This window comes from Ranitomeya imitator, chromosome 7 (genome assembly GCF_032444005.1).
Source record: "Ranitomeya imitator isolate aRanImi1 chromosome 7, aRanImi1.pri, whole genome shotgun sequence".
Lineage (NCBI taxonomy): Eukaryota > Metazoa > Chordata > Amphibia > Anura > Dendrobatidae > Ranitomeya > Ranitomeya imitator.
In genome coordinates, this window is record NC_091288.1 from 34,236,340 (window position 1) to 34,260,009 (window position 23,670).

At 43.6% G+C, this 23,670-nt stretch overlaps 1 protein-coding gene across 1 annotated transcript in view; it reads right to left on the reverse strand.

The window, feature by feature from the left end:
* The window catches only part of LOC138644533 (prolyl endopeptidase FAP-like), a 164,566-nt gene that overhangs the window by 27,488 nt on the left and 113,408 nt on the right, over positions 1-23,670 (reverse strand). The window lies entirely within an intron of this gene.

Below are 23,670 nucleotides of genomic sequence, written 5' to 3' on the forward strand. Positions count from 1 at the left end.
CACTAAAAGTGAACCCTGGAATGTCTGCCCATTTTCCTGACCATATCGTCCATGCCATGAACCCAGCTCTGCTATTTAAATTGGTTGTCCGGCTTTAGGCTACAAATCTGCAGGTACTCTATGTGACTGCAGATTTGTGAATTCTCACTTTGCGCACACTGTGTGCTGTGAGGATTCTCCGGTGTTGGTGCCAAGAGCGGTGGGTGTGTGACCGCCAGTATATAGGCTACATACATGCAGTCACTTGTTGACTAGATATGCGCGACCTCACTCAATGCAAGTGGGCATGCCTAGTCGAAATGTGGACAGACGTATGCAAATCACATACTTAAGTAACATCCCTACCAGAACTGGAGAATCCTCATAGCGCAGAATGCACACAATGTGAAGACTCACAAGTCTGCAGTCACATAGAGTGTCTGCAGGCTTGTACCCTAAGCCCAAGCAACCTTTTTAAATGATAGCAAATGTAGACTTCTTTTCTAGTTCGCTTAGTTCACCTTCCACTGACAATGTCCAGAGAAACACTCACTGGCTGGAGGCAAGGCACTGAAGGCTTGAGGTCAGTTTGACCTTAACCAAAGTAATTGGAAATATGGATGCTATATATGAAATTGTGCCAACAGGTTGTTTATTTCTTTTAATATCATATGAACTAGTACATAATAAATAACTAACACATACAAGCTCCTTATGTCTCTACGCCAAGAGCAAAAATAGTGGAGCTTCTAATAGAAAGGACTGATAGAGGAACTGCACATGAGGATCTCCCGACACCCCTACTAATCAGTTAATACTTTTTCCCACAGCCAGAGGAAGTACACAGTGAGTAGAGCCGGAACAGGACAGCGCCATACTCCATGTAGTGGCCATTCACATGTACTGCAACTCAACTTCCGTTCACTTCTATATCATGAATATCAGAGCTTATATTCAGATCTGGTCTGTATGTGCTCTCCTAAGCATTTGTCATCAATTTCTAAGTCCTAAACAATCCCTACAAATGTTCATCTGCACCCACTAAACAGTATCCCCTGCATTTTTTCTTGTTCAGAAGATGTGTTAATAGCCCTGATCTACATATCTAGTCATTTGTTTCCAGAGGCCTTTTCTGCTCACATTAGGCTTCTTAGAAATGAAATTGACAAAATTAGAGTTTATTGTAGCTAATTAGCATATTGAAATGACCACAATTTGGGCCTAAATCTTATCAAAACCTGAGTGTGTGATTATACCCTTATAAATGTTATCTACATCTTAGTCATCAGGATGCCTTCAGGTGTTTGATACCGTAAAGGATAAAATAATATAACGCCTCAAAAACATAGCTCTAGATTTTTCTCATCTTGACACTTCTAACAAGCACTTGAGATAACATTATACAGCACACTAAAATAATTCATGTCCTTGTGTGCTCTTGAGTGAAACCTATTAATTTTATAAGGGGCTATAAAAACTCAGTACTTTTAACAACATTTCCTAAACTTGTTGACTTGTTTTCTGATATGAAACTTAATAGTCTATCTTATTAGAGAAAGAAGCCTCTTTCCTCACTTATCAGCACTTTTCATCTCCTTGGACTGATCCCTCATTTTCAAACAACTGCTCGAATCTGTCTACAAATCTGTCTTCACTGAGTGATTACATTGTAGCTGGTGCCTATAAAGCTCTGTGGAGAGAGAAGGGTGAGGAACTAAAGGCGCTGCCATTTCTAGAGACTAGACTACTGCTTATATACACTCAGCCACGTACGAGGAGGCATTGATAAATAGTTGGCATTGAATATTTATAACAGACAAAAGTAAATCCAGCTGCTATGGGAACAAGTATTAACTATGACAAGTGCATGTGCTAAGTTTTAGCAGAAAAGGTTATGTCATTTTGAAATTGGCATTAAGAAAAATCAACCATGTCAGGTGAAGATTGGAAGTTCAGCGAAAACTTTTCCAAGGCGTCTTGGCAGGATAATGTGCCAGTCCACATATCTCATATTAACCTTCAAAAACTCAGTGAGGGCCTTGAACTTGTCAACCATCAGCCATATTCTCCTGATTTGGCCCTATCAATTTCCGAAACTCAAAAATTAAGGAAGGACAAAAATTTATGATAAACGAGGTGATAGAGCTTTTCACTACTTTAACTTTTCCGGAGGAAGAAACTGTTATAAAGTAAGGAAGGATGGGTGACTTACCACTCAAATTGTCTACTGCACCATCTGTCTCTGCGAGACCCATAACATGATCACTTATGGTGGGCTGATGGGATGTTGTAGTCAATCAGTGGCATTAGCGATCAGTTAACGGTATCATTTCTGGATCCCATAGGAGACCACTGATGAAGCAGGAAAATGTCAATGCCTTGACCACCGATCACCGTTTGGGCAGGTGCAGACGGCTGTAGATTCTATCATCTGAGAGAATCGGGTCTCTTAGCCTAATCACACTCTGATCACATCCTTATCAGAGTTTGATCTGAGTGTGATCTAATGTTTTGTCGGATCACACTTGGACCAAAAATACGGTCATCCACACCTGCCCTTTTAGTCATCTCTAAGCAATATGCCATAAAATTGAATGGTGGAAACATTTTGAAAGATCATGGGGTCAAATCAATAAGAGAGATGTAGGTCACCCAGTCATAATGAAGGGCTCAAAAGAAGAAAATGTCCAGCTTCACCGAATTAAGGGAGCATAGTCTCCAGAAACGCATTGAATTCTTACCCATATGGTTTGTGCTGAAGTTTGTATCCTCCATGTTTATGTTTGTGAATAAAGAAAACTTTTTTTCACGGATTCGGTTAAGCTGGACATTTTCTTCTTTTGGATTCTACACGCCTGGACACAGCGGGTCCGTGCTCCCGAAATTTGGCATATGCATCACGGGTGAGCTGGTTTATATTCCTTATTTCATAATGAAGGGCTCCCTGGAGTAAAAGGTTTATTAAAGAGATGCACGTCACTTAATGAATTCGGGGCATCTTCTGAGTGGCGTTCACCCCTGTGCGCTGGGCCAGAAATGCTACTAGTGCAAAAATTATGACTTTTCAAAGCTTTTACAACAGTTTTCTAGTGTAAAATCTTTGATGAATCGGCCCCCATACGCACGGTGTGGTTCTCGTCACTGTATGTGACAATTTCCTTGGAATTTATAATTAACAGCTAGCCCTTATAATATATGCATTGCCTGTAATTAAAAGCTGCTCTGTACTTAATTTTGTTCTGCCATCGGACGGACTCCCAACACAAAATTACGGTACTTCTTATATTTTTTTTTCTCTGGAAAGAGCATTATCCCAGCATTCCAGTGCCATATTTAATATTATTATACATAATCTTCTGCGATTTTCCCCAAATCCCTCACCTCTACCAACTGTTATCTGATACAAAGCCTGAAACCTTAGTCCGGATGCTGCGTAATAATGATTGACAGCTGGGGATATTGGGATTATTTTCTAAGCTACCAGCAAAACAGTAACATTTGAACCACTGTAAAAATTGAAGAATAAAAAAAAGTTTCTTATAGTTCTCGCAAAGTACGGATTGTAGTATGCAACAGCAAATGGCACATTACAATATGAAAACTATTAAAAGTAAGAAATCATCATTTGCTAAAATATACATATTTCCTTTCACACATCACAAACAGATATATTAGAAATGATGGGAATTTAAAGGGAATCTGTCATAACAGTCAACCCCGCTCCTTTAGGCTATGTGCACACGTTCAGGATTTCTTGCAGAAAATTCCTGAGAATTCCGGACATTTTCTGCAAGAAATCCGCAAGAAAACCGCATGCGTTTTTGCCGCGATTTTGCCGCGTTTTTGCCGCGTTTTTTTCCGGACACGTCCCAATGCATTTTGGAGTGGGAAATCCGCAAAAAAAAACGGAAAAATAATGAACATGCTGCGTTTTTTGCCGCGATGCGTTTTTTTTCGCGGAAAAAAAACGCATCATGTGCACAAAACATGCGGAATTCATTCTAAATGATGGGATGCTTATTGTATGCGGTTTTTTTGCGGTTTTACAGCGTTTTTATCGGGGAAAAAATGCAAAAAAACGCGAAAAAAACGCAACGTGTGCACACAGCCTTAAAGATAAGCCAATCTATTCCTTAATTTATAAATTCAGTAACCAAAACTGGACCCGAAGACACATACAAAAAATACCGAAAACTTGCAGCACTGAAGTCCCCAAACACTAAATTGGACCTATTATAAATGACTCACAAAAATAATTTGGCCATGGTGTCATATATCATTGACCACACTGCTTTTTTCCTTTTTTCGGGCTTTATGGAATATTTTTTCTTCTTTTAATATTTGTGTACATGATTTATTGTAATTAATAAAGTTTATATTTATTTGTGTGTGTTTTTTTATCTATTTCTTTACAAATTCCGCTGCTCCATCAAAAAGCTCATGTCTTAATCCATTTGCAAATGAGACAGAAGTGCTCTGGGTGTGATTGGAGCACTTTAGAAGTCTCTGCCCCGCCTCTGTTCCCCATCTAGTGCCGCCTCCTTCTGTTTGACCGGTAGCTGACTGGCCAAGCGATTGAGCTGTATATGAGAAAGTTTTATACAAGAACACGACAATACAAATTCTGCACACTGTACCTTTCCTCTGTAATTCCTCTTACAAATTAATATATAAAATGACAACTGGGTGTTACCAGTTACTGACACAGTTCAATCAGTGCTGACAGTCCAAACTGTATAGGGGAAGGCACTTATTAAAAAGTCAATGGCAACACCCAGATGACAATTTATTTAGGAGTAATAATGAAAGAATGATACCATAAAGAATATAAGCCATTAGATTGTCAGAGATTAGGAAAAGTGTCTCAGGCTATGTTCACACATTGCATTTTTGCTACTTTTTTTTTGCTGCGTTTTATAATGCAAATTAAAAGGCTGCTTTTACAGTACCAGCAAGAGCTATGAGTTTTCAGAAATTTCATGCAGACATATTGTTTTTTTTCCTCCTGTTTGATTTGGAAAACTGCAGCAAATCACCCCTTTCAGCATTTTTGCAACTTTTTTTCCCCATAGAAAGTGTAAAAAAAACTAACAGTAAGTTTTTGCTGCTTATTTAGTGAATAAAACTAGCTTTAAACCAGGGATTCAAGCTTCAGGAGGCTAATTTGCATATTCCAGGTGCCTTCTGGGAGAAGCTGAGTCTCCCTAAGCTAGAAGATCGTTGGGTACAGCCGGGACCAGCTGCTTCGAAAGCATCACCAAACCAGGGATTCAAGCTTCAGGAGGCTAATTTGCATATTCCAGGTGCCTTCTGGGAGAAGCTGAGTCTCCCTAAGCTAGAAGATCGTTGGGTACAGCCGGGACCAGCTGCTTCGAAAGCATCACCAAACCAGGGATTCAAGCTTCAGGAGGCTAATTTGCATATTCCAGGTGCCTTCTGGGAGAAGCGAAGTCTCCCTAAGCTAGAAGATCGTTGGGTACAGCCGGGACCAGCTGCTTCGAAAGCATCACCAAACCAGGGATTCAAGCTTCAGGAGGCTAATTTGCATATTCCAGGTGCCTTCTGGGAGAAGCGAAGTCTCCCTAAGCTAGAAGATCGTTGGGTACAGCTGCTTCGAAAGCATCACCAAACCAGGGATTCAAGCTTCAGGAGGCTAATTTGCATATTCCAGGTGCCTTCTGGGAGAAGCGAAGTCTCCCTAAGCTAGAAGATCGTTGGGTACAGCCGGGACCAGCTGCTTGGAAAGCATCACCAAACCGCGCGCCGTAAGGAATTTTTGCCTGTAGGACATTATTGCAAGAGAGCTTGGCTGAGTAGATTACACAAGAAGGAAAACACACAGCAAGTCAGCAGGATCTAGGAGCAACATGGCAGATGTGACAACCTACATGGTGAGCTGCAGCATGTGCTACATGTTCACAGATCGACCAGAAGAAGAATCCAATTTCACCTGTCAGAAGTGTAGACTAGTGGCCCTTTTAGAAGAAAAGGTGCGGGGTCTGGAAGAAAGAATAGCAACTTTGAAACTCATCAAAGAGAATGAAGACTTTCTAGACAGAACAGAAGCATCTCTACTGGTCACAGAAGGTGAAAAAAGTGTCAGAGAACCTCCAAAAGCAGATGAGTGGAAGCATGTGACCAAAAGAAGCAAGAAGACCATGGAGAAATCACCAACCACACAACTGAAGAACCGATATCAAATCTTTGTAGAGGATGAAGATGGCACACCTAAGAATGAAGCAATACCAGCAAGCAAAAAAGAAAAGGGCACACAGCAACAAGTGACAGCAAAAAGTACAGCCAAGAAGCAACGAAGAGTGGTGGTGGTGGGAGACTCACTACTGAGAGGCACAGAAGCAGCCATCTGCAGACCGGACATAACTGCAAGAGAAGTATGCTGCCTTCCAGGTGCGATGATCAAGGATGTGACCGATAGGATACCAAAGCTCTTCAGCTCCAAGGACGTCCACCAATTTCTTCTGATACATGTTGGCACCAATGACACGGCAAGGAAGGACCTACCGACAATCTGCAAGGACTTTGAAGAGTTGGGGAAGAAAGTAAAGGAACTGGATGCACAGGTAGTTTTTTCTTCTATCCTTCCAGTAGACGGGCATGGCACCAGGAGATGGAACAGGATCCTTGATGCAAACAACTGGCTAAGACGATGGTGCAGACAACAAGGATTCGGATTCCTGGACCACGGTGTGAATTACTTGTATGATGGACTCCTCGCCAGAGACGGACTACACCTCAACAAACCAGGGAAACACACATTCGCCAGAAGACTCGCTACACTCATCAGGAGGGCGTTAAACTAGAAGAAGAGGGGACGGGAAGAAAAACATTATACTTGAACAAAGACGACCCAGGAAAACATACTCAGAAGGGAGGTAAGAACATTTCTAAAACAATCCACAGTGAGGAGATTGGAACAAAACAAAATCCTCTAAACTGCATGCTCACAAACGCCAGAAGCCTGACAAACAAGATGGAAGAACTAGAAGCAGAAATATCTACAGGTAACTTTGACATAGTGGGAATAACCGAGACATGGTTAGATGAAAGCTATGACTGGGCAGTTAACTTACAGGGTTACAGTCTGTTTAGAAAGGATCGTAAAAATCGGAGAGGAGGAGGGGTTTGTCTCTATGTAAAGTCTTGTCTAAAGTCCACTTTAAGGGAGGATATTAGCGAAGGGAATGAGGATGTCGAGTCCATATGGGTTGAAATTCATGGAGGGAAAAATGGTAACAAAATTCTCATTGGGGTCTGTTACAAACCCCCAAATATAACAGAAACCATGGAAAGTCTACTTCTAAAGCAGATAGATGAAGCTGCAACCCATAATGAGGTCCTGGTTATGGGGGACTTTAACTACCCGGATATTGACTGGGAAACAGAAACCTGTGAAACCCATAAAGGCAACAGGTTTCTGCTAATAACCAAGAAAAATTATCTTTCACAATTGGTGCAGAATCCAACCAGAGGAGCAGCACTTTTAGACCTAATACTATCTAATAGACCTGACAGAATAACAAATCTGCAGGTGGTTGGGCATTTAGGAAATAGCGACCACAATATTGTGCAGTTTCACCTGTCTTTCACTAGGGGGACTTGTCAGGGAGTCACAAAAACATTGAACTTTAGGAAGGCAAAGTTTGACCAGCTTAGAGATGCCCTTAATCTGGTAGACTGGGACAATATCCTCAGAAATGAGAATACAGATAATAAATGGGAAATGTTTAAGAACATCCTAAATAGGCAGTGTAAGCGGTTTATACCTTGTGGGAATAAAAGGACTAGAAATAGGAAAAACCCAATGTGGCTAAACAAAGAAGTAAGACAGGCAATTAACAGTAAAAAGAAAGCATTTGCACTACTAAAGCAGGATGGCACCATTGAAGCTCTAAAAAACTATAGGGAGAAAAATACTTTATCTAAAAAACTAATTAAAGCTGCCAAAAAGGAAACAGAGAAGCACATTGCTAAGGAGAGTAAAACTAATCCCAAACTGTTCTTCAACTATATCAATAGTAAAAGAATAAAAACTGAAAATGTAGGCCCCTTAAAAAATAGTGAGGAAAGAATGGTTGTAGATGACGAGGAAAAAGCTAACATATTAAACACCTTCTTCTCCACGGTATTCACGGTGGAAAATTAAATGCTAGGTGAAATCCCAAGAAACAATGAAAACCCTATATTAAGGGTCACCAATCTAACCCAAGAAGAGGTGCGAAACCGGCTAAATAAGATTAAAATAGATAAATCTCCGGGTCCGGATGGCATACACCCACGAGTACTAAGAGAACTAAGTAATGTAATAGATAAACCATTATTTCTTATTTTTAGTGACTCTATAGCGACAGGGTCTGTTCCGCAGGACTGGCGCATAGCAAATGTGGTGCCAATATTCAAAAAGGGCTCTAAAAGTGAACCTGGAAATTATAGGCCAGTAAGTCTAACCTCTATTGTTGGTAAAATATTTGAAGGGTTTCTGAGGGATGTTATTCTGGATTATCTCAATGAGGATAACTGTTTAACTCCATATCAGCATGGGTTTATGAGAAATCGCTCCTGTCAAACCAATCTAATCAGTTTTTATGAAGAGGTAAGCTATAGACTGGACCACGGTGAGTCATTGGACGTGGTATATCTCGATTTTTCCAAAGCGTTTGATACCGTGCCGCACAAGAAGTTGGTACACAAAATGAGAATGCTTGGTCTGGGGGAAAATGTGTGTAAATGGGTTAGTAACTGGCTTAGTGATAGAAAGCAGAGGGTGGTTATAAATGGTATAGTCTCTAACTGGGTCGCTGTGACCAGTGGGGTACCGCAGGGGTCAGTATTGGGACCTGTTCTCTTCAACATATTCATTAATGATCTGGTAGAAGGTTTACACAGTAAAATATCGATATTTGCAGATGATACAAAACTATGTAAAGCAGTTAATACAAGAGAAGATAGTATTCTGCTACAGATGGATCTGGATAAGTTGGAAACTTGGGCTGAAAGGTGGCAGATGAGGTTTAACAATGATAAATGTAAGGTTATACACATGGGAAGAGGGAATCAATATCACCATTACACACTGAACGGGAAACCACTGGGTAAATATGACAGGGAGAAGGACTTGGGGATCCTAGTTAATGATAAACTTACCTGGAGCAGCCAGTGCCAGGCAGCAGCTGCCAAGGCAAACAGGATCATGGGGTGCATTAAAAGAGGTCTGGATACACATGATGAGAGCATTATACTGCCTCTGTACAAATCCCTAGTTAGACCGCACATGGAGTACTGTGTCCAGTTTTGGGCACCGGTGCTCAGGAAGGATATAATGGAACTAGAGAGAGTACAAAGGAGGGCAACAAAATTAATAAAGGGGATGGGAGAACTACAATACCCAGATAGATTAGCGAAATTAGGATTATTTAGTCTAGAAAAAAGGGGACAATACAAATATCTCGCTGAGGATCTGTTTATACCAAGGAAGGTGACGGGCACAAGGGGGCATTCTTTGCGTCTGGAGGAGAGAAGGTTTTTCCACCAACATAGAAGAGGATTCTTTACTGTTAGGGCAGTGAGAATCTGGAATTGCTTGCCTGAGGAGGTGGTGATGGCGAACTCAGTCGAGGGGTTCAAGAGAGGCCTGGATGTCTTCCTGGAGCAGAACAATATTGTATCATACAATTATTAGGTTCTGTAGAAGGACGTAGATCTGGGGATTTATTATGATGGAATATAGGCTGAACTGGATGGACAAATGTCTTTTTTCGGCCTTACTAACTATGTTACTATGTTTATTACACATGTATTGTAGACAAATGACCAAAAATGCAACAAAAGGCACCAAAAAAGCAGCCAAAATGCAGCAAAAACACAACGTGTGAATATATTCTTATCCTCTCCATAAATTATGTGATTCACGGTATGACTATTTTAGTGAATCCGCTGAGCTGCCATACCGGTCATTATTCTTACAAAAATCTGGCACTCAAAAAATTTATGAAAAACTGAATTATTATTATTATTATTTTCATTATCCCACGTAATTAATAATGACGCAACGTTTCGGTCTTTATGACCTTCATCAGACAATAGATGCAGTAAATGGAAATACCATGCAGGGACACCACGAGCCGCTCTATGCGGTCAGCAGCGATATCACCACCGGATTCTCTTTTGCGAACTCCTTTTGGAGTCGTATACATATAAATTGGGTCGGTATTTCCGTTTACTGCATCTATTGTCTGATGAAGGTCATAAAGACCGAAACGTTACGTCATTAGGGTTGAGCGAAACGGGTCGAACATTTTCAAAAGTCGCCGACTTTTGGCTAAGTCGGGGTTTCATGAAACCCGATCCGACCCCTGTGCGGGGTCGGCCATGCGGTACGCGACTTTCGCGCCAAAGTCGCGTTTCAATGACGCGAAAAGCGCCATTTCTCAGCCAATGAAGGTAAACGCAGAGTGTGGGCAGCGTGATGACATAGGTCCTGGTCCCCACCATCTTTGAGAAGGGCATTGCAGTGATTGGCTTGCTGTCTGCGACGTCACAGGGGCTATAAAGAGGCGTTCCCGCCGACCGCCATCTTACTGCTGCTGATCTGAGCTTAGGGAGAGGTTGCTGCCGCTTTGTCAGAAGCAGGGATAGCGTTAGGCAGGGTCCATTAACCACAAAACCGCTTGTGCTGCAGCGATTTGCACTGTCCAACACCACCCTCGGTGTGCAGGGACAGTGGAAGTTTTTTTTTTTTTTCCCCCTCAGCGCTGTAGCTCATTGGGCTGCCCTAGAAGGCTCCCTGATAGCTGCATTGCTGTGTGTACGCCGCTGTGCAAACCAACTGCTTTTTTCAAAGCACAAATCCTCTTGTTCCTTCCTTTCTGCACAGCTATCTTTTTTGTTTGTCCACACTTTTTATTTGATTTGTGCATCAGTCCACTCCTTATTGCTGCCTGCCATACCTGGCTGAGATTACTGCAGGCAGGGAGATAGTAGCTGCCTGCCATACCTGGCTGAGATTACTGCAGGCAGGGAGATAGTAATTGTAGGACATTCCCTGTTTTTTTTTTTTTTGGTGGGAGATTAAGATTGGCAATTTGGCATTTCTGCTAGAGTGCCATCCCTGTGTGTGCCATCTCTCTCACATAGTGGGCCATAGAAAGCCTTTTCATTTTTCTGTATTTTTTTTTGTGGGGTGTATAAATTCTCCCTGATAAAAATACAGTGGGAGATTAATATTAGCCTTTGGGCTTGTGTGCCAGTCCTGAGTGTGCCATCTCTCTCACAAATAGTGGGCCATAGAAAGCCTATTTATTTTTTTTTGGTTTTATAAATTCTCCCTGAAAAAAAGGGAGATTAATATTGGCCTCTGGGGTTGTGTGCCAGTTGTGAGCGTGCCATCTGTGCCAGTCCTGAGCGTGCCATCTCTCTCACAAATAGTGGGCCATAGAAAGCCTATTTAATTTTTTTTTTGGTTTTATAAATTTTCCCTGAAAAAAGGGAGATTAATATTGGCCTCTGGGCTTGTGTGCCAGTTGTGAGCGTGCCATCTGTGCCAGTTGTGAGCGTGCCATCTCTCTCACAAATAGTGGGCCATAGAAAGCCTATTTAATTTTTTTTTTGGTTTTATAAATTTTCCCTGAAAAAAGGGAGATTAATATTGGCCTCTGGGCTTGTGTGCCAGTTGTGAGCGTGCCATCTGTGCCAGTCCTGAGCGTGCCATCTCTCTCACAAATAGTGGGCCATAGAAAGCCTATTTAATTTTTTTTTTGGTTTTATAAATTCTCCCTGAAAAAAAGGGAGATTAATATTGGCCTCTGGGCTTGTGTGCCAGTTGTGAGCGTGCCATCTGTGCCAGTCCTGAGCGTGCCATCTCTCTCACAAATAGTGGGCCATAGAAAGCCTATTTAAATATTTTTTTGGTTTTATAAATTCTCCCAGAAAAAAAGGGAGATTAATATTGGCCTCTGGGCTTCTGTGCCAGTCCTGAGCGTGCCATCTGTGCCAGTCCTGAGCGTGCCATCTCTCTCACAAATAGTGGGCCATAGAAAGCCTATTTAAATATTTTTTTGGTTTTATAAATTCTCCCAGAAAAAAAGGGAGATTAATATTGGCCTCTGGGCTTGTGTGCCAGTTGTGAGCGTGCCATCTGTGCCAGTCCTGAGCGTGCCATCTCTCTCACAAATAGTGGGCCATAGAAAGCCTATTTAATTTTTTTTTTGGTTTTATAAATTCTCCCTGAAAAAAAGGGAGATTAATATTGGCCTCTGGGCTTGTGTGCCAGTTGTGAGCGTGCCATCTGTGCCAGTCCTGAGCGTGCCATCTCTCTCACAAATAGTGGGCCATAGAAAGCCTATTTAAATATTTTTTTGGTTTTATAAATTCTCCCAGAAAAAAAGGGAGATTAATATTGGCCTCTGGGCTTCTGTGCCAGTCCTGAGCGTGCCATCTGTGCCAGTCCTGAGCGTCCCATCTCTCTCACAAATAGTGGGCCATAGAAAGCCTATTTTTTTTTTTTTGGGGTTTTAGAAATTCTCCCTGAAAAAAAAAGGGAGATTAATATTGCCCTTTGGGCTTGTGTGCCAGTACTAAGCGTGCCATCTCTCTCTCTCTCTCTCTCAGTCAGTGGGCCATAGAACGCCTATTTTTGGTTTTATTTGTTTTCTAAATTCTCCCTGAAAAAATCATTATATTTTATTTGGTTTCTAAATTCTTCCTGATAAAATCATATTTTTTTTATTATTTTTTTTTCTAAAGTCTCCCTGAAAAAAACAAAACAAAAAAAAAAACAAACAAAAAAAACAGTGGGGGATTAATATTGGCCTTTCTGCTTGTGTGCCAGTCTTGACTCCTGTGTGCGTCATCTCTCACTCAGTGGGCCATAGAACGCCTATTTTTTGTTTTATTAGTTTTATAAATTCTCCCTGAAAAAATCATTTTATTTTATTTGGTTTCTAAATTCTTCCTGATAAAATCATATTTTTTTTATTATTTTTTTTTCTAAAGTCTCCCTGAAAAAAAAAAAAAAAAAACAGTGGGAGATTAATATTGGCCTTTCTGCTTGTGTGCCAGTCTTGACTCCTGTGTGCGTCATCTCTCAGTCAGTGGGCCATAGAACGCCTATTTTTGGTTTTATTTGTTTTATAAATTCTTCCTGAAAAAATCATTTTATTTTATTTGGTTTCTAAATTCTTCCTGATAAAATCATATTTTTTTTATTATTTTTTTTTCTAAAGTCTCCCTGAAAAAAAAAAAAAAAAACAACCAAAAAAAACAGTGGGAGATTAATATTGGCCTTTCTGCTTGTGTGCCAGTCTTGACTCCTGGGTGTGCCATCTCTCTCTCTCTCTCTCTCTCTCTCTCTCTCCAATTGTGGTCCATAGAAAGCCTATATTTTTTTTCCTTGATTTGGGTTCCAAAATCTACCAGAGAAAATAACTACATCAATCATTGGTAGAAAAATATTGGCCTCTGGGCTTGTGTGCCACTCCTGACTCCTGTGTGCGTCATCTCTCAGTCAGTGGGCCATAGAACGCCTATTTTTGCTTTTATTTGTTTTATAAATTCTCCCTGAAAAAATCATTTTATTTTATTTGGTTTCTAAATTCTTCCTGATAAAATCATATTTTTTTTATTATTTTTTTTTCTAAAGTCTCCCTGAAAAAAAAAAAAAAAAAAAAAACAAACCCCCCCAAAAAATGGGAGATTAATATTGGCCTTTCTGCTTGTGTGCCAGTCTTGACTCCTGGGTGTGCCATCTCTCTCTCTCTCTCTCTCTCTCTCTCTCTCCAATTGTGGTCCATAGAAAGCCTATATTTTTTTTCCTTGATTTGGGTTCCAAAATCTACCAGAGAAAATAACTCCATCAATCATTGGTAGAAAAATATTGGCCTCTGGGCTTGTGTGCCACTCCTGATTCCTGTGTGCGTCATCTCTCACTCAGTGGCCCATAGAAAGCATATAGTTTGTTACATTTGTTTTCTAAATTCTCCCTGCAAAAATCTATTTTTTTTTTTTTTTTTGGTGTTTCTAAAGTGTTCCTGAAAAAAATAAAAATAAAAAAAAAATAATAGTGTGACATTAATATTAACATTTGTGCTTCAGTGACAGTCCTGCGTGTGGGGCATCTCTCTAATTTGCAGCCACCAAAAACAGAGTGTGTAACATTGGGCCTGATTTTCGCTGTGGTCTCACCAACCTGTAAAGGGGTAGCTAAATCATACTGAAGTTATAGCTCACCGTGTAAGTTGTGTGACTGCAACAAATAACGTTAGTTTGGTTACGTTTTTAAAACAATGAGGAAGTCTAGTGGAAGAGGTCGTGGCCGGGGGCGTTCATTGTCAGCTGGTAATGAGGGTAGTGGTAGTGGTGGAGCATCAGGTGGTCGTGGGGAAAAAAATATTGCACCTAAGTCTGGAGCTGTGGAGCCAGGTTCGTCGTCCGGCTACACAAGGCCTCGAACGCTCCCTTTTCTGGGATTAGGAAAACCGCTTTTAAAGCCGGAGCAGCAAGAGCAAGTTTTGGCTTATCTTGCTGACTCAGCCTCTAGCTCTTTTGCCTCCTCTCGTGAAACTGGTAAAAGTAAAAGCAGCGCGTCGTTAGTGGATGTTCACGGTCAGGGACAAGTCACTTCCTTGTCCTCTTCAGCAAAAACAACAACAGAGAAGAATGCAGCAGGCGACACAACGGGTTACTCCATGGAGCTCTTTACACATACCGTCCCTGGCTTAGAAAGTGAAGCAGTTAACAGTCCATGCCCATTACAAGTTGAATCTGACATGGAGTGCACTGACGCACAGCCACAGCCAGACTACTATGCTGGTCCTTTGACTCAGACCACAACATTGCCCTCGCAGGGTGCTGATCAAGAATCAGACCCTGATGAGACTATGTTGCCCCATCACGAACGCTATACCACCAAACGACACGGTGACACAGACGAAGTTGCGCAGGAGGTACAAGAAGAGTTATTAGATGACCCAGTTCTTGACCCCGATTGGCAGCCATTGGGGGAACAGGGTGCAGGCGGCAGCAGTTCTGAAGCAGAGGAGGAGGAGGGGCCGCAGCAGGCATCAACATCGCCACAGGTTCCATCTGCCGGGCCCGTATCTTGCCCAAAACGCGTGGCAAAGCCAAAACCTGGTGGAGGACAGCGTGGCCATCCGGTTAAAGCTCAGTCTGCAATGCCTGAAAAGGTATCCGATGCTAGAAAGAGTGCAGTCTGGCATTTTTTTAAACAACATCCAATTGATCAGCGCAAAGTCATCTGTCAAAAATGTTCTACTTCCTTAAGCAGAGGTCAGAATCTGAAAAGTCTCAATACTAGTTGCATGCATAGACATTTAACCACCATGCATTTGAAAGCTTGGACTAACTACCAAACGTCCCTTAAGGTTGTTGCACCCTCGGCCAATGAAGCTAGTCATCAACGCAACATCCCTTCCGGCAGTGTAGGACCACCATTTAGCGCACCACCTGCTGTATCTGTGCAGGTATCTTTGCCAGGCCAAAGCAGTCAGGGTCAGGGAATCACCAGTTTCGTAGTAGGAAACACTGCATCTAGGGCACCGGCGGCAACAATACCATCTCCCACCGTCTCTCAGTCTGCCATGTCCACCGGCACCCCCGCTAGTTCCACGATCTCCAGCTCTCCAGTCCAGCTCACCCTACATGAGACTATGGTTAGAAAAAGGAAATACTTAGCCTCGCATCCGCGTACACAGGGTTTGAACGCCCACATAGCTAGACTAATCTCGTGAGAGATGATGCCCTACCGGTTAGTTGAAAGCGAAGCTTTCAAAGACCTGATGGACTACGCTGTACCACGCTACGAGCTACCCAGTCGACACTTTTTTTCCAGAAAAGCCATCCCAGCCCTCCACCAGCATGTTAAAGAGCGCATCGTCCATGCACTCAGGCAATCTGTGAGCACAAAGGTGCACCTGACAACAGATGCATGGACCAGTAGGCATGGCCAGGGACGTTACGTGTCCATCACGGCACACTGGGTAAATGTGGTAGATTCAGGGTCCACAGGGGACAGCAAGTTTGGGACAGTTCTGCCTAGCCCACGGTCTAGTAAACAGTTGTCTGTAGCCGTTCGCACCCCCTCCTCCTCCTCCTCCTCCTCGTCCTCCTGCAGAAGCAAGAGCTCGTCCACAGACCGCAGTCGCACAAACACTCCATCCGCACCTGCCACTGTTGCACACCAGGTCTCCCATTATGGGGCAGCTACTGGCAAACGTCAGCAGGCTGTATTGGCTATGAAGTGTTTGGGCGACAATAGACACACCGCGGAAGTTCTGTCCGAGTTCTTGCAGCAAGAAACGCAGTCGTGGCTGGGCACTGTAGATCTTGAGGCAGGCAAGGTAGTGAGTGATAACGGAAGGAATTTCATGGCTGCCATCTCCCTTTCCCAACTGAAACACATTCCTTGCCTGGCTCACACCTTAAACCTGGTGGTGCAGTGCTTCCTGAAAAGTTATCCGGGGTTATCCGACCTGCTCCTCAAAGTGCGTGGACTTTGCGCACATATCCGCCGTTCGCCTGTACACTCCAGCCGTATGCAGACCTATCAGCGTTCTTTGAACCTTCCCCAGCATCGCCTAATCATAGACGTTGCAACAAGGTGGAACTCAACACTGCACATGCTTCAGAGACTGTGCGAACAGAGGCGGGCTGTTATGTTTTTGTGGGAGGATACACATACACGGGCAGGCAGTAGGATGGCAGACATGGAGTTGTCAGGTGTGCAGTGGTCGAAGATTCAAGACATGTGTCAAGTCCTTCAGTGTTTTGAGGAATGCACACGGCTGGTTAGTGCAGACAACGCCATAATAAGCATGAGCATCCCCCTAATGCGTCTGCTGATGCAAAGTTTGACGCACATAAAGGATCAGGCGTCTGCACCAGAGGAAGAGGAAAGCCTTGATGACAGTCAGCGATTGTCTGGTCAGGGCAGTGTACATGACGAGGTACCGGGCGAAGAGGAGGTGGAGGATGAGGAGGATGATGGGGATGAGTATATTTTTAATGAGGAAGCTTTCCCGGGGGCACGGGAAATTGGTGGCGTGGCAAGGCCGGGTTCTGGTTTTTTGAGGGACACAAGTGACGTAGATTTGCCTGCAACTGCCCCTCAACCAAGCACAACCGCAGATTTGACAACGGGAACTTTGGCCCACATGGCGGATTATGCCTTGCGTATCCTCAAAAGGGACACACGCATTACAAAAATGATGAACGATGACGATTACTGGTTGGCCTGCCTCCTTGATCCTCGCTATAAAGGCAAATTGCAAAATATTATGCCACATGAGAACTTGGAACTAATATTAGCAACAAAACAATCAACTCTTGTTGACCGTTTGCTTCTGGCATTCCCTGCACACAGCGCCCGTGATCGTTCTCACACGAGCTCCAGGGGCCAGCAGACCAGAGGTGTTAGAGGGGCAGAAATCAGAAGTGGCGTTGGCCAGAGGGGTTTTCTGACCAGGTTGTGGAGTGATTTTTCTATGACCGCAGACAGGACAGGTACTGCAGCATCAATTCAAAGTGACAGGAGACAACATTTGTCCAGTATGGTTACAAACTATTTTTCATCCCTTATCGACGTTCTCCCTCAACCGTCATTCCCATTTGATTACTGGGCATCCAAATTAGACACCTGGCCAGAATTGGCAGAATATGCATTGCAGGAGCTTGCTTGCCCGGCAGCTAGTGTCCTATCAGAAAGAGTATTCAGTGCTGCAGGTTCAATACTAACAGAAAAAAGGACTCGTCTGGCTACCCAAAATGTAGATGATCTAACCTTCATTAAAATGAACCACAACTGGATTTCAAAATCTTTTGCCCCACCCTGCCCGGCTGACACCTAGCTTTCCTATGAAAAGGTCTTGCCTGTGGACTATTCTGAATGACTTTTCCAATCTCGTAATTTTCTTCACCTGATTGTCCAGCATACGACATGTTTCCACCTCACGAAATGGCCAAACTCCCCACACGGGGCCGTGCTATCGCCACTTTGCGCTTGGACCCTTGAGAGTGCTGTTTGTCTGAAGAGGTGGGTGTGGCCGCTTTTGGTCGACGGCACTGCCACTGGGTCCCTCATAGTACAATAAAGTGTCTCTGGCGGTGGTGGTGCGCACCCAACGTCAGACACACCGTTGTAATATGAGGGGCCCTGTGCCTGTACCGCCGGCCACAAGACAGTTCCCCCCCCAGCTCAAACAGTGCTCTACCACTAGCAAAATTATCTCTCACAGCTTCACCAATGTGTAGTCTAGGCGCTGACATCCTTCAATGCCTGGCACTGACAATACCATTGTTTTGACATTTTTGTTATGTTAGGCCTTCGAAGCCTGTCTGCGGTCCCTTCTTTCTACAACTACTACACTGACCAGGCCACTGCTGGCCGTGTTACCCTGGAACCAATTTAAAAGTGCCTACAGTCAGCCCAATTTTGTTATGTTAGGCCTTGGAAGCCTGTCTGCGGTCACTCCTTCCACTAGACTTCCACTGACCATACACTGCTGCCCATGTACCCCTGGAACCAATTTAAAGTGCCTACAGCCAGCCCAATTTTGTTATGTTAGGCCTTCGAAGCCTGTCTGCGGTCACTCCTTCCACTAGACTTCCACTGACCAGACCACTGCTGCCCGTGTACCCCTGCAACCAATTTAAAAGTGCCTACAGCCAGCCCAAGTTTGTTATGTTAGGCCTTCGAAGCCTGTCTGCGGTCACTCCTTCCACTAGACTTCCACTGACCAGACCACTGCTGCCCGTGTACCCCTGGAACCAATTTAAAAGTGCCTACAGCCAGCCCAAGTTTGTTATGTTAGGCCTTCGAAGCCTGTCTGCGGTCACTCCTTCCACTAGACTTCCACAGACCAGACCACTGCTGCCCGTGTACCCCTGGAACCAATTTAAAAGTGCCTACAGCCAGCCCAAGTTTGTTATGTTAGGCCTTGGAAGCCTGTCTGCGGTCACTCCTTCCACTAGACTTCCACTGACCAGACCACTGCTGCCCGTGTACCCCTGGAACCAATTTAAAAGTGCCTACAGCCAGCCCAAGTTTGTTATGTTAGGCCTTCGAAGCCTGTCTGCGGTCACTCCTTCCACTAGACTTCCACAGACCAGACCACTGCTGCCCGTGTACCCCTGGAACCAATTTAAAAGTGCCTACAGCCAGCCCAAGTTTGTTATGTTAGGCCTTGGAAGCCTGTCTGCGGTCACTCCTTCCACTAGACTTCCACTGACCAGACCACTGCTGCCCGTGTACCCCTGGAACCAATTTAAAAGTGCCTACAGCCAGCCCAAGTTTGTTATGTTAGGCCTTCGAAGCCTGTCTGCGGTCACTCCTTCCACTAGACTTCCACAGACAAGACCACTGCTGCCCGTGTACCCCTGCAACCAATTTAAAAGTGCCTACAGCCAGCCCAAGTTTGTTATGTTAGGCCTTGGAAGCCTGTCTGCGGTCACTCCTTCCACTAGACTTCCACTGACCAGACCACTGCTGCCCGTGTACCCCTGGAACCAATTTAAAAGTGCCTACAGCCAGCCCAAGTTTGTTATGTTAGGCCTTGGAAGCCTGTCTGCGGTCACTCCTTCCACTAGACTTCCACTGACCAGACCACTGCTGCCCGTGTACCCCTGGAACCAATTTAAAAGTGCCTACAGCCAGCCCAAGTTTGTTATGTTAGGCCTTCGAAGCCTGTCTGCGGTCACTCCTTCCACTAGACTTCCACAGACCAGACCACTGCTGCCCGTGTACCCCTGGAACCAATTTAAAAGTGCCTACAGCCAGCCCAAGTTTGTTATGTTAGGCCTTGGAAGCCTGTCTGCGGTCACTCCTTCCACTAGACTTCCACTGACCATACACTGCTGCCCATGTACCCCTGGAACAAATTTAAAAGTGCCTACAGCCAGCCCAAGTTTGTTATGTTAGGCCTTCGAAGCCTGTCTGCGTCCCGTTCTTTCAACTACAACTACACTGACCAGGCCACTGATGGCCGTGTTCCCCTGGAACCAATTTTAACTTGCCTACAGCCAGCCCTATGTTATTATGTTAGGCCTTCGAAGCCTGTCTGCGTCCCGTTCTTTCAACTACAACTACACTGACCAGGCCACTGATGGCCGTGTTCCCCTGGAACCAATTTTAACTTGCCTACAGCCAGCCCAATGTTAGGCCTTTGATGCCTGTCTGCCGTCACTCCTTCCACTAGGCCTCCACTGACCTGTCTATTGCTGCCCGTGTACCCCTTGAACCAACATCATTAAATATAAAAAAAATTAATTTGATTATAAAAAATAAGATCGTGTTGAGATCTCAAATGCAGACATTTTAACAATCAAAACAAACACACAACAAATATCTGGAACTGTACTACAAAGGTCCAACAGCTACAATTTCTTTCTCCTGCAAGAAGTTAACTGAAAGTTTTTTGGAGTTGTTAACACAGATATGGCATCCACCGAGTGTTGTCCTGTCGCGTCTCCTTTAAATTATTTCCAATAAGATGTTAAACTATTAATTTAATAAAATCAATAATTAAAAAAATAATTGAGTAAGTCAAAAGCACATTGCAAATAAACATTAATTACAAATCAAGAAGCATGGCGCGTCCGAGGGTGAGTAGATACCGAATAAGAATATAATCACCCTCGGACGCGCAATGCTTATTTACAACAGCCTTCCTTCCTAAGAATCAGCCCTTCCGTGGTGTAGAGAGAGGTTGTGTTACACTCCAAGGTGTTCCCCAGGTTGCCTTTCCTGAGCTTCGATCTTCCGGCTCTCGTTTAGTAGCTGTTGGAAACTACGCTGCATTAGGCCTACTAATTGTGTATGGGTGAAACAGTGGCGCATCTGCGCTCCCTCCTTCCACTAGGCCTCCAGTGACCTCTCTACTGCGGCCCGTGTACCCCTTGAACCAACCTAATAAAATATTTAAAAAATTAATTTGATTATAAAAAATAAGATCGTGTTGAGATCTCAAATGCAGACATTTTAACAATCAAAACAAACACACAACAAATATCTGGAACTGTACTACAAAGGTCCAACAGCTACAATTTCTTTCTCCTGCAAGAAGTTAACTGAAAGTTTTTTGGAGTTGTTAACACAGATATGGCATCCACCGAGTGTTGTCCTGTCGCGTCTCCTTTAAATTATTTCCAATAAGATGTTAAACTATTAATTTAATAAAATCAATAATTAAAAAAATAATTGAGTAAGTCAAAAGCACATTGCAAATAAACATTAATTACAAATCAAGAAGCATGGCGCGTCCGAGGGTGAGTAGATACCGAATAAGAATATAATCACCCTCGGACGCGCAATGCTTATTTACAACAGCCTTCCTTCCTAAGAATCAGCCCTTCCGTGGTGTAGAGAGAGGTTGTGTTACACTCCAAGGTGTTCCCCAGGTTGCCTTTCCTGAGCTTCGATCTTCCGGCTCTCGTTTAGTAGCTGTTGGAAACTACGCTGCATTAGGCCTACTAATTGTGTATGGGTGAAACAGTGGCGCATCTGCGGTCCCTCCTTCCACTAGGCCTCCACTGACCTGTCTACTGCGGCCCGTGTACCCCTTGAACCAACCTAATAAAATATTTAAAAAATTAATTTGATTATAAAAAATAAGATCGTGTTGAGATCTCAAATGCAGACATTTTAACAATCAAAACAAACACACAACAAATATCTGGAACTGTACTACAAAGGTCCAACAGCTACAATTTCTTTCTCCTGCAAGAAGTTAACTGAAAGTTTTTTGGAGTTGTTAACACAGATATGGCATCCACCGAGTGTTGTCCTGTCGCGTCTCCTTTAAATTATTTCCAATAAGATGTTAAACTATTAATTTAATAAAATCAATAATTAAAAAAATAATTGAGTAAGTCAAAAGCACATTGCAAATAAACATTAATTACAAATCAAGAAGCATGGCGCGTCCGAGGGTGAGTAGATACCGAATAAGAATATAATCACCCTCGGACGCGCAATGCTTATTTACAACAGCCTTCCTTCCTAAGAATCAGCCCTTTCGTGGTGTAGAGAGAGGTTGTGTTACACTCCAAGGTGTTCCCCGGGTTGCCTTTCATGAGCTTCGATCTTCCGGCTCTCGTTTAGTAGTTGGTGGAAACTACGCTGCATTAGGCCTACAAATTTGGTATGGGGTGTAGAGACAGGTTGTGTTACACTCCAAGGTTTTCACCAGGTTGCCTTTCCTGAGCTTCTATCTTCAGGCTCTCATTAAATTGTGGTTAAATGGAACAACTGCATTTGGCGTACTAGTTGGTTTGGGGCCTACTATCGGTGTCTGCCGCTCCTTGCTGTTCTCCTGGTTTCCTGTCCTGAAATTCCATTTTCAGCCTCTCGTTAAGTAGTTGTTAATGTTAAACTGCATTTGGCCTACTAGTTGGGTTGGGGCCTACTATCGGTGTCTGCCACTCCTTGCTGTTCTCCTCCACTGAACAAAGCTGTGCCGCCTGTTTACTACGGTTGCCAATTTTGAACTGCATTTCGACTACTTACTGATTTGGCCCTACTCTCTGTGTCAGCCTCTCATTCCAGTTGTCCTCCACTGCAATGCCCCCTGGTTATTCCTGTGTTACCAATTTTGAACTGCATTTAGCCCACTTTCTTCTTTGGGCCTATATCTGTGTTTCCACTTCATCGTGCCCATTGCCCAGCCAGTGATAGATGAGTCTGCTGGTACATTGACCCATAACGCAACATTCCCCGTGCACGCTACACAACAACATTGTGACCCTGCTGAAAGTCAGGTTGCTCTTCCCGCATACCATACCACCTTACACGGGGACAAAGAGGAAGGTGCAGATGAAAGTGCAGGTTCCTTCATCAGGTGGGGGGAGGAATACTAGTTGGCGACGTCACTGGCACAGGGCCTCTCATAGTACGCAAAAGTGTTGCTGCCGGTGGGAGGCGCCCCCGCCGTGCAAACACACCGCTGTACTTTGAGGGGCCCTGTGCCAGTGCCAATGCCAACGAGTGGGCCCCCCCTGCTTGCTCAGGTTCACAGCACTTGCAAAGTTGAAATACTTACCTCTCCCTGCTCCACTGCCGTGACGTGGTCCAGATTTCCTGGGCCCACTAATTACTTGAACCAGCCCTACCCCCCACAACTTTAGCCAAATGACCCCCAATTTCAAATGCCTTCCAATTATTATAAGGTAAATTACGCTTGACAAGCTTCATTAAGAAGAATGGATGGTTTTGACATTAAAATGGGCACTCTAGGTGTTTTCCTGGCCCCCACTCACTGCCGACTATGCTGCCCCATTGACTTGCATTGGGTTTCGTGTTTCGGTCGATCCCGACTTTACGTCATAATCGGCCGATTTCACTCGACCCGACTTTGGACATAGTCGGGTTTCGCAAAACCCGGCTCGACTCTAAAAAGGTCAAGGTCGCTCAACTCTATACGTCATTATTAATTACGTGGGATAATGAAAATAAGAATAAACAGTTTTTCATGAATTTTTTGAGTGCCGGATTTTTGTAAGAATATTGGATTTAGGGGTTGGTGACCCTCTTCCGAGCACCCAATTTACTAAGGAGTGACGTGTCTGATTTTTCAGATTGTGATTGGCCATACCAGTCATAGCCTACAGACAAAATTGGCGCTACTTTTGGAGAGAAAACTAGAAGCTTTTTAGAAATTTAGCAACTTT